This window comes from Rhipicephalus microplus, chromosome X (assembly GCF_043290135.1).
Source record: "Rhipicephalus microplus isolate Deutch F79 chromosome X, USDA_Rmic, whole genome shotgun sequence".
Lineage (NCBI taxonomy): Eukaryota > Metazoa > Arthropoda > Arachnida > Ixodida > Ixodidae > Rhipicephalus > Rhipicephalus microplus.
The window spans coordinates 326,970,670-326,982,892 of NC_134710.1; positions in this window are offsets into that span (position 1 = coordinate 326,970,670).

The following is a 12,223-nucleotide window of genomic DNA, read 5'->3' on the forward strand; positions in this document are numbered from 1 at the left end:
CTAGGTCTAATACTGCTATTACGTATGCTTCATTTTCTTCTTCTCCATCGTCATGTTCTTCTACATGTTAATATTCGGCGACATGTTCATATTCTGCTCTTTGATCATTTCCTGCTACTTTTTATATTTTCTGCTAAGTCTCACTCATAATCGCCTGCCTTCTTCATATTCAGCTGCTACGTTATCTTCATAATCTGCAACTTTTAATTATGATTCTGCTGCTGTAACTTGGTAACATTCAACTGATATGTCTTGTTATTATTATTCTGCTATGTCTTTTTCATAATCTGCTGCTGCGTGTGTATAATATGCTGCTACATCTTGTTCATATTATGCTGCTACGTGTTCTCTTTTATTTCCTTCTCCTTGCTCCAGTTCATATTCTGCTATGTTCTTCATGTTGTGCTCCTACTTCGTCTTGTTTTGTGTGGCTACATCTTCTTCATATGGGCTACTACGTCGTCTTCATCTTCATCTGCAATGTCATCTTCATATTCTACGATGTCTGTTTTCATGTGCTGCTACCTTTTCTTCATTTACTTCAGCTATGTATTCTGCCTATTTTGCTGCATCTTCTTCACATTCTTCTGCTACGTCATCATATTTTTTTGTTTTTATGATATTTCGCTTCTATGGCTTTTTTATATTCTGCTGCTTCGCCTGCTTCATATTCTGAACCTTTGTCGTAGTCTACTACGTCGTCTTCATATTCTGCTACATTGACTTAATATTCTGCAAAGTCACCTTCATAGTCTGTTATGTCATCTTCAGATTCTTTTAGATCATTGTCACATTCTGTTACATCATTCTCATATTCTGCTACTTCTTGATCATAGCTTCCGTTACGTCTTCTTCATACTCTTCAGCTAGGTTTTCTTCAGTGTCTTCAGCTACGTCTTCTTCATATTTGTCACCTAGGTCTTCTTCATATTTCTCTTTTATGTCTTCTTCACATTCTTCTTTTACCTAAGCTATGCCGATTTTATATATTTCCACATCTTTATGTTCCGCTACGTAATCGTCATATTCGCTACATAATCTTCATATTCTGCCACACCAACTTCATTTTCTTGTGCTATGCCTTCATGTTCTGCTACATGCTCATATTTTTCTGTTTCTTCATTTCCTGCTATTTCTTTCTATTCTACTACATCATCTTTAAATTCTCACGTCTTGTTAATATTCTGCTGCTATAGCTTGTTATAGTTCTCCTTCTATGTCTTGTTATTATTCTGCTCCTACGCCTTGTTCTTCTCCTGCTGCTCCGTCTTCGTTATATTGTGCTGCTACGTCTTCTTTATATTATACTGCTCCTCCAATTCACTTTTTTGTGCTAAATATTTGTATTCTGCTGCTATGTCTTCATACTCTGCTATGTCATCTTCTAATTCTTCTATGTCTTCTTCATATACTTCTACTACGTCATCTTCATTATCTCCTACATTTACTTCATTTTAGCTACGTTTTTATGATTTGCTTAGTCTGCATATTTTCTTACATTTTTATAGTTCACAACTATAGAGTTTCCTAATTGTGTACTAGTCGGAACTCTGGCGCTAGTGTCTCTGGGGGCTACAACGCATGCTGCTTCGGGGAGCATGGGAATGGTGAGGTAGTACACGGATTTCTCTGATGTTTGCAGTTCTGGCGGCATGTGAGTTTGTGTGGCTTGGAGATGTTTTCTCACTAAACACAAATCAGCGAATATTCATTACGTGAGCTTCACCACCATCATCTTTTAAGACTACCTATTCAAATTGGGTCACAAAGATCTGAATGGTTCGTTCTTCGAAAAAACCGAAACATCACAATAAATGAAGCGACAAGGGCGATTTGCCGCCAATGATTACGAATACTTGGTGAATCTTTCTACTACCGATCATTCCCATAGTCACTGAACAATCACAGTGTCAGAGTCCCCTCTTGTTATTTTAGAAAACTATGTATCTTCGACGTCTTCTTCATATTCTGCGTCGACTAGTAATTTTGCTCCATCCTTAAAATATGCTGCATTGTCTACTTCAAGCTCTGTTGCTATGTCTTAGCATTTTTCTGCTGCGTGTTCTTCATATTCTCCTAAGTGTTCTTCAAATTCTGCTATGTCTTCATATTGTTCTGTGTCATCTTCATAATCTACACCTTTGTCATCTTTACATTTTATTTTTATGTGTTTTTCACTTTCATCTGCTGTCTTTTTTATTTTCATCTGATGCGTCTTCTTAAATTTTTTCTGCTACATCACCCTAATATTCTCCTATAACATCCTCATAATCTGTTACGTATTCTTTGAAGTATTCTGCTTCTTTTTCAAATTCTTCTGCTTCAACTTTTTCATATTCTGCTATTTCAATTCCATATTTTGATATACCTTCTTCGTACTGTTCAGCTATGTCATTTTCATATTCTGCAACTTTCACATCTTCTGCATTGTAATCGTCATCGTCGACTAAGTAATCTTTGTTATCTACTACATCATATTCATAATTTGCTATGCCTTTTTCGTAATTTTGGCTACCTCATTTTCATATACTTTAACACCTACATAATCTGCTGTGTAATCTTCATCTGCGACAATGTAAACTTCATATACAGGTACGTCATGTTTGTAATCAAATGTGTCTTAAATTCTTTCTCCTATGTCTTCTTTATTTTTTTCTCCTACATCTTCTTCAGTTTCTTCAGCTATGTCATCTTCATATTGTGCTACGTTTTTTATATTCTGCTACATCCTATTTAGCTTCTTTGTTTTTTCTTCTTCATATTCTCCAACGTCATCATCATATTCCGCTTTGTAAATCTTATATTCTGTTTTCACCATATCCTTCAGCTACGTCATCATCATATTCTGCTATATCTTCTTCATTTTCATTTTCTAAGCCATCGCCACTTTCTTTTGCTACATCTTATTGATATTCTACAGCTTCGTCATCTCCATATTCTCCTACATCATCGTTTTCTTCTGGTATGACATATTCATTTTCTCCTGGTACTCTTCGTTTTCTTCTGCTCTGTCATTTAATTATTCTACTGCATGTTCTTTATATTTTGAACATTTTCTTTCAAGACTCCTGGTATGTCTTCGACAATTTCTTCTGCTACGTCTTTTTTTTCCATCTCTTACATCCTTCTCTTCTTCTGCTACGTCTTCTTCACACTCTGCTGCTATTTTCTGTATATTCAGCTGCTGCGTCTTCCTTCAAATCTGCTACTACGTCTTCGTGTTTTGCTACATCTTCATATTCTCCTACTTCTTCACTTTCTGCTCCGTCTTCAAGTTGTACTATGCCTTCGTCATTCTCTACCTTGTCTTGCTAATATTCTCCTGCTATGTCGGGTTCAATTTTATCTGCTACCTCTTCTTCATTTTCATTTGATATGTCCCCTTCATATTCGGCTGCTAGGTCGTATCAATAATCTACAATGTCTTTTTCTTCTCGTGTTACGTTATTTTTTCTCCTATGCCTTCTTCATTTTTTCTGCTTTATTTTCTTTAGTTTCTTCAGCTATGTCATCTTCATATTGTGCTACGTTTTTTTATATTCTGCTGCATTTTATTTAGCTTCTTCTGTTTTGCCTTCTTCATATTCTCCTACGTCATCATCATATTCCGCTTTGTAAATCTTATATTCTATGCCTTCTCCATAAGCTTCAGCTAGGTCATCTTCATATTCTGCTGTCTTCTTCATTTACATCTTCTAAGTTACGTCACGTTCTTTTGCTACGTCTTATTCATATTCTGCAGCTACATCATCTTCATATTTTGCTACATCAACATTTCCTTCTGGTATGTCATGTTCAATTTCTTCCAGTACTCTTCATTTTTTCTGCTACGTCTTTTGAAGTTACTACTGCATCTTCTTTGTATTTGGAACCTTTTCTTTTACATCTTCTAGTATGTCTTCTTCAGTTTCTTTTGCTGTGTCTTGTTTATTTCCATCTCCTACGTCCTACTGTTCTCCTCTTCTTCTGCGACGTCTTCTTCATACTCTCCTGCTAATCTCTGCATATTCCGCTCCTGCGTACTCCTTCTAATCTGCTGCTACGTCTTCATGTTCTGCCACATCTTCATAATCTACTCTTTCTTCACTTTCAGCTCTGTCTTCAAGTTTTACTACGCCTTCATCATATTCTCCCATGCCTTGCTGATATTCTCCTACTATGTTGTCTTCAATTTCATCTGCTACCTCTGCTACATTTTCATTCGATACGTCACCTTTCTAATTGGCTGCTACGTCGTCTTCGCAATCTACAATGTCTTTTTCTTCTGGAGCTACGTCTCGGTATTTCTCCGCTGCCACGTCTTTTCAATTATTTGCAGCTACATTTTCCTCTTAACCCTTAGCAAAATACCAATATTCATCTGCTATGTCACCTTCATACTTTTCTGTGTCTTCATGTTGGGTGGCCACAGCTTCTTCATATTTTACTGCTACATCTTCATATTCTGCTCCGTCATCCTATTACTCTGTCACGTCTTCCTCATAAACTGCTGCATCATTTTCATATTGTGCAATGTTTTTCTTATATTCTGCAATGTCTTCTTTATATGACTCAGCTACATCTTCTTCATTATCTCTTCCTATGTCTTCCTTATATTTTGATATGTTTTCTTTGCAGTCTTCAGCTATGTCATTCTCCAACGTATTCTTCATATTCCGCAACATAATCTTCATATTCTGTTACATCAACTTCATATTCGGCTAGATCGAATTCTGCTGTTACATATGTTTCGTTTTCTTCCTCTACGTCTACATGTTTTACTTCGTGTTCTTATTCGGCGACATATTCGTATTCTACCCTTTTTTTCATTTCCTGCTAGCTCTTCATAGTCTCGTACTTCTTCTTCAAAATTTCCTGTCTTCTTAAAATCCAGCTGCTAAGTGGTCTTCATATTCTGCAATGTTTTATTATTATTCTGCTGCTATGACATGCTAATATTCCATTGTTATATCTTGGTAATATGCTACTGCTATATCTTCTTCATAATCTGCTCCTGCGTCTGTATAATGGGCTGCTATGTCTTGTTCACATATTTTCTGCAACGTGTTGTTTTTCATTTCCTTCTTTTAGCTCCACTTCATATTCTGCTATGTTCTCCATTTTCTGCTGCTACAATTTCTTCATATTCTGCTGCTATGTCTTCTTCATTTTCCTATGCTATATCATCATATTTTTCTACAATGTCAGTTTTTTCTGCTACTACGTTTTCTTCATATACTTCTGCTATGTGTTCCTATAATTTTGCTGCCTCTTCATCGCTTTTATCTCCTATGTATCATACTTTTTGTGCAATCTTGATATTTTACTGCTATGAATTTTTCATATTCTGCTGATTAGTCTTCTTGATAATCTCCACTTCTGTCATATTCTACTACGTCATCTTCGTATTCAGCTACATCGTCTTCATATCTGCTAGGTAATCTTCATAATCTGTTACGTTATCCCTTCATTATTTTAGGTCATCGTCACAATCTGTTACATTATCCTCATTTCTGCTACGTCTTGTTCATTATCTTCAGCTGCGTCTACTTCATATTCTTCTGCTACATCTTCTTTATATTTGTCTCCTACGTCTTCTTCATATTTTTCAGCTGTGTCTTCCTTATATTTGTCTCCTAAGTCATCTAAATATTTTCCTACCTCTTCTTCGTTTACTTCAGCTACGCCATTTATATATTTCTTGATATCTACTTTATGTTTTTCTATGTAATCTTTTCTACCCGCTAAGTATTATTCATTTTCGATAGAAATCTTCACATTCTGCTACAGAAACTTCACTTTCTTGTGCAATGTCATGTTCTGCAACATGTCCTTAATTTCCCGTTTCATAATTTTCTGCTACATCTTCAAATTCTGCTATGCCTTCTTCATATTCTGCTCCTACATCATCTTCTTAATCTGGCGTCTTGTTATTATTATCTGCCATTGCTACTTATAATTCTGCTACTAAGTCTTTTTATTATTCTGCTGCTACGCCTCCTTCTTGTCCTGCTGCCATGTCTCCTTCATATTGTGCTGCTACGTCTTCTTCGTATTAGTCTGCAATGTCAGCCTAATAATCTACAATGCCTTTTTTCTTCTGCCACTACATTTTCTTCATATACTTCTGCTATACCTTCTTCATATCCTGCTTCATGATCTTCAAATTCATCTGCCCTTCATCATGATTTCTGCGCTATATTTATATTTTCTTGTAATGGCTTCTTCGTGTTCTGCTGCTTCTTCTTCTTTATACTTGGCCCCTATGTCATATTTTGCTACATCGTCTTCATATTCTGCTATGTCATCTTCCTACTCTGTTACGTCATCCTTTCATTACTTAGGTCATCGTCACATTCTGTAAAGTTATCCTCATATTCTGCAATGTCTTCTTCATATTCTTCAGCTGCGTCTTCTTCATACACTTCAGGTACCTCTTCTTCCTACTGTTCAGCCAATACTTCTTCAAATTCGTCACCTACGTCTTCTTCGTATTTTGCTTCATCATCGAATACTTCAGCTATGCAATTTTTATATTGTCTGACAACTTTTTTTGTTCCGCTATGTGATCTTCACTTACCTCTAAGTAATCATCATATTCGCTACATAATCTTCACATTCTGCTACACGACATTCATTTTCTTGTGCTACGTCTTCATGATCTGCAACACCTTCTTCATATTCTGTCATTACGTCATCTTCATATTCTTATGTCTCATTAATATTCTGCTGCTGTAGCTTGGTTTTTTTTCTGCTACTAGACCTTGTTCTTGTCCTGCTGCTACATCTTGTTCATATTGTGCTCCTACATCTTCTTTATACTAATCTGCTTCGTCAGCTTCATATTTTCGTGCTAAATTTTTATATTCTGCTACAATATCTTTATATTCTCCCATGTCATCTTCATAATCTCCTATGTCTCCTTCATATTCTACTATATCATCTTTATTATCTTCTACGTTTGCTTCATTTTTATCTACGTTTTCATAATTTGCTTCCTCTGCTTGTTTTCTTACATCTTCATAATTTACAACCATTGAGTTTCCGAAATGTGCACTAGATGGAACTCTGAAGCTAGTGTGTCTGGATGCTAAACGCACGGTGCTGCGGTGGGCATGGGAATAATGGGTAGTAGACGTATTTGTCTAATGTTTGCACTTCTGACTGCATGTGAGTTTGTGTGGCTTGTAGATGTTTTCAAACTAAACACAAATCAGCAAATGTTCATTTCTTGTGCTTCACTACCTTCATCTTTTAAGACTACTATTTCAAATCAGGTCACGGATTTCAGAATGGTTTGTACTTTCGAAAAAAACCGAAACTTTGCAATAAACGAAGCCACAGGTGCGATTCGCTGCCAATGATTATGAAGACGAGGTGCATCTTTGTATTACCGATCATTTCCATAGTCGCTGAACGATCGTAGTGTCGGAGTTCCTCTAGTTACTATGTATCTACGACGTCTCCTTTATATTCTGCTCCGTCTTGAAATTTCGTTCCAACTTTCAATTCTGCTGCATCCTCTACTTCAAGCTTTGCTGCTTTATTTTCACATTTTTTGGCTACGTCTTCTTCACATTCTTCTGCTAGGTGTTCCTATATTCTGCTATGTCTTCATATTCTTCTTTCTAATCTTCATGTTCTACACCTTTGTCATTTTTATATTTCATTTCTACTTCTTCTCATTTTCACCGGGTGTGTCTCCTTGATTTTCGTCAGCGTTGTCTTTTTCAATGTCCACAGGTACATCATCCTCATATTCAGTTACAATAAACATATATTCTGTTACCTTTCTTTAAAGTATTTGGCTTCACCTTCATATTCTGCTAATTCACTTCCATATTTTGATATCTCTTCTTTATACACTTTTGCTACGTCAATTTCATATTCTGTAACTTCTAATAATTCAGCATTGTAATCTTAACTGTCAACTATGTAACCTTCATTATCTACTACATCGGTTTCATATTTCTGCCATGCCTTTTTCGTATTTTCGCAACGTTATTTACATATTCTGCAACATCTTCTACATATTCTGCTGCGTGACCTCCAACTGCAATCAAGTAAACTTCATACTCAGTTATGTCATCTTTATAATCAAGTGCGTCTCAATTTCTTTTTTCTATGTCTTTTTCATTATTTTCTGCTACATCTCCTTAAGTTCCATCTGCTACGTCATCTTCATATCGTGCTACGTTCTTCATATTCTGGTACTCCCTATTTACCTTCTGTTTCGCCTTCTTCATATTCTCCCAAGTCATTTCATATTCCGCTTTGTCAATCCTATAGTGTATGTCTTCTCCATATCCTTCAGCTACGTCATCTTCATATTCCTGTATGTCTTCTTCATTTTCATCTTCTAATCCATCGTCACTTTCTTCTGCTCCATCTTATTCATATTCTTCCGCTATGTCATTTCCATATTCTGCTTCATCATTTCCTTCTGGTATGTCGTATTCATTTTCTTTAGGTGTTCTTCGTTTTCTTTTGCTACGTCACTTAAATAATCTACATGCATCTTCTTTATAACTTGAACGTTTTCTTTTAAGTCTTCATCATTTTCTTCTGCTACGTCTTCTTTATTTGCATCTCTTACGTCCTCCCCTTTTTTGCTACGTCTTCTTCACACTCAGCTGCTTTTTCTGCATATTCAGCTGCTGCGTGTTCCTTCTAATCTGCTACGACGTCTTCATGTTCTGCTACGTTTTCATATTCTCCTACTTCTTCACTTTCTACTACATCCTCAAGTTGTACTATGCCTACGTCATTTTCTACCATGCCTTGCTCATATTCTCCTGCAATGTCGTGTTCAATTTCAGCTCTACCTCTTCTTCATTTTAATTTTATCGTCATCCTCATATTCGAATACTACGTAGTCTTCATAATCTACAATGTTTTTTTATTCTGGTGCTACGCCATGGTATTTCTCTGCTGCTTTGTCTTGTCAATATTTTGCTGCTATGTTGTCTTCTTTAACTTCTGGTCAATCTTCATATTCATATGCTATGTCACCTTCATATTTTTGTGTCTTAATGTTGTACGGCTACCGCTTCTTCTTATTTTGCTGCTACGTCTTCATATTCTGCTCCGTGATCCTTTTATACTGTCAAGTCATCCTCATACTCTGCTTCATCAATTTATATTGTGCAATGTATTCCTTATGTTTTGCTCTGTCTTCTTTATATATTTTTGAGTTACATCTTTTTCATTATCTTTTTCTTTCTCTTTTACATATTTTGCTATGTCTTCTTTGTATTCTTCAGCTATGTCATTTTTATATTATCCAATGTCATCCACATATTCTGCAAAATATTCTTCATATTCTGCTACACCAACTTCATATTCTGGTACGTCTAATTCTGCTGTTACCTATGCTTCATTTCCTTCTTTTCTGTCGTCACTTTCTACTACATGTTCATATTCGGCGACATGCTCATATTCTGCTGTTTCATCATTTCCTCCTACCTCTTACTAATCTGCTATGTCTTCTGCATAATCTCCTGTCTTTTTCATTTCAGCTCCTATGTTTCCTTCATACTCTGCAACATTTTATTATTATTCTGCTGATATTACTTGCTATCATTCTACTACTGTGTCTTGTTATATACTTCTGCTATGTCTTCTTGATAATCTTCTGCTGCGTCTGTAAAATATGCTGCTACATCTTGTTCATATTATGCTGCTACGTCTTGTTCATTTTATGCTGCTACGTGTTTTCTTTTATTTCCTTCTCCTAGCTCTACTTCATATTCTACTGCGTTTTTCATGTTCTGCTCCTACGTGGTCATCGTATGTGCTGCTACATCTTCCCCATATGTGCTGCTATCTCTTCTTCATTTTCATCTGCTATGTCATCTTGATATTCTATGATGTCTGTTTTCATGTGCAGCTACGTTTTCTTCATATACTTCTCCTATGTATTCTTCATAATGTGCTGGATATTCTTCAGATTTCTCTGCTATGTCATCATAAATTTTTGTGCTATCTTGATATTTTGCCCCTATAGCTTCATATTCTTCTGCTTTGTCTGCTTCATATTCTGAACCTATGTCGTAATCTTCGACGTCATCTTCATATTCTGCTACGTCATCTTCATATACTGCTAAGTCATCTTTAGAGTCGGTTATGTCCTCTTCAGAATCTTTTAGATCATCTTCACATTGTGTTACATCTTCCTCATATTCTGCTACGTCTTCATCATACTCTTCTCTACATCTTCTTCATACTCTTCAGCTACGTTTTGTTCATAATCGTCACCAAGGTTTTCTTCATATTCTTCTCCTATGTATTCTTCATAATTTGCTACATTTTTGTATACCTCAGCTGTGTCAATTTTATATTTTTCGACATCTTCTTGTTTCACTATATAATATCCAGATACCGCTATGTAATCTTCATATTCGCTACATACTCTTCATATTCTCCCTCACCAACTTCATTTTCTTGTGCTATGTCTTCAAGTTCTGGTACAAGTCCATATTTTCCTGTTTCTTCAATACCTGCTACCTGTTCTTATTCTGCTATGCCTTCTTCACAATCTGATGCTACGTCATCTTCATATTCTCAAGTCTTGTTAATATACTGCTGATATTTCTTGCTATATTTCTGCTAAAATGTCTTGTTAATATTCTGCTGCTACGCTTTGTTCTTGTCTTGCTGCCACATTTTCTTCGTATTGTGCTGCTACGTCTTCTTCATATTAATCTGATAGGCCAGTTTCATATTCTACAATGTCTTTTTCTTTCTGTCACAAATTTTTTTGTAAACTTCTGCTATGTCTTTTTTATATCCTTCTTCTACATTTTCTACTTATTCTGCTGTGTAATCTTCATCTGGGACCATGTAAACTTCATATTCAGCTACGTCATCTTTATAATCAAGTGCGTCTTAATTTTTTTCTCTAATGCCTTCCTCTTTTTTTCTGCTACTTCTTCTTTAGTTTCTTCTCCTTCGTCATCCTCATAACCTGCTACGTTTTTTATATTCTGCTACATCCTGACTACCTTCTTCTGCTTTGCCATCTTCATATTCTCCCAAGTCATTTCATATTCCGCTTTGTCAATCCTATAGTGTATGTCTTCTCCATATCCTTCAGCTACGTCATCTTTATTTTCTGCTATGTGTATTTCATTTGCATCTTCTAAGTCATCGTCACATTCTTCTGCTACATCTTATTCATATTCTACAGCTACGTCATCTCCATATTTTGCTACATCATCATTTCCTTCTGGTATGTCATAATAATTTTCTTCTAGTACTCTTCATTTTCTTCTGGTACGTCTTTTGAATTTCCTACTGCATCTTCTTTGTATTTGGAACGTTTTCTTCTAAATCTCTTGGTACGTCTTCTTCAGTTTCTTTTGCTATGACTTCTTTATTTACATCTACTATGTCTTCCTGTTCTCCTCTTATTTTGCGACGTTTTCTTCACACTCTCCCGCTATTTTCTGCATATTCAACTGCTGCGTGCTCCTTCTCATCTGCTGCTACGTTTCAATGTTCTGCTACGTCTTCAGAATGTACTCTTTCTTCACTTTCTGCTATGTCTTCAAGTTGTACTACACCTTCGTCATATTGTCCCATGTCTTCCTTATATTCTCCTACCTTGTCGTCTTCAATTTCATCTGCTACCTCTGCTTCGTTTTTATTCGATACGTCACCTTCGTAATCCGCTGCTACGTCGTCTTCATAATCTACATTGTCTTTTTCTTCTGGAACTATGTCTTGGTATTTCTCTGCTGCTACATCTTTTCAATATTTTGCTGCTACATTTTCTGCCTTAACCTCTGCTAACTCCTAGTATTTATCTGCTATCTCAACTTCAAACTTTTATGTGTCTTCATGTTGTGTGGCAATAGCTTCTTCATATTTTGCTGCTACATCTTCATATTCTGCTCCGTCATCCTATTCCTCTGTCACGTCATCCTCATATTTTGCTTCATCATCTTGATATTGTGCAATGTATTTTTTATATTCTGCTATGTGTTTTTTATATGATTCAGCTACATCTTCATCATCTTTTCGTATGTCTTCCCTAAATTTCTATGTCTTCTTCGTATTCTTCAGCGCTATCATTTTCATATTCTCGAACGTATTCTTTATATTCCGCAACATAATCTTCATATTCTGCTACATTAACTTCATATTCCACTAGGTCGAATTCTGCTGTTACATATGCTTCATTTTATTCTTATGCGTCATCATGTTTTACTACATGTTTTTATTCCGCGACATATTCCTAATC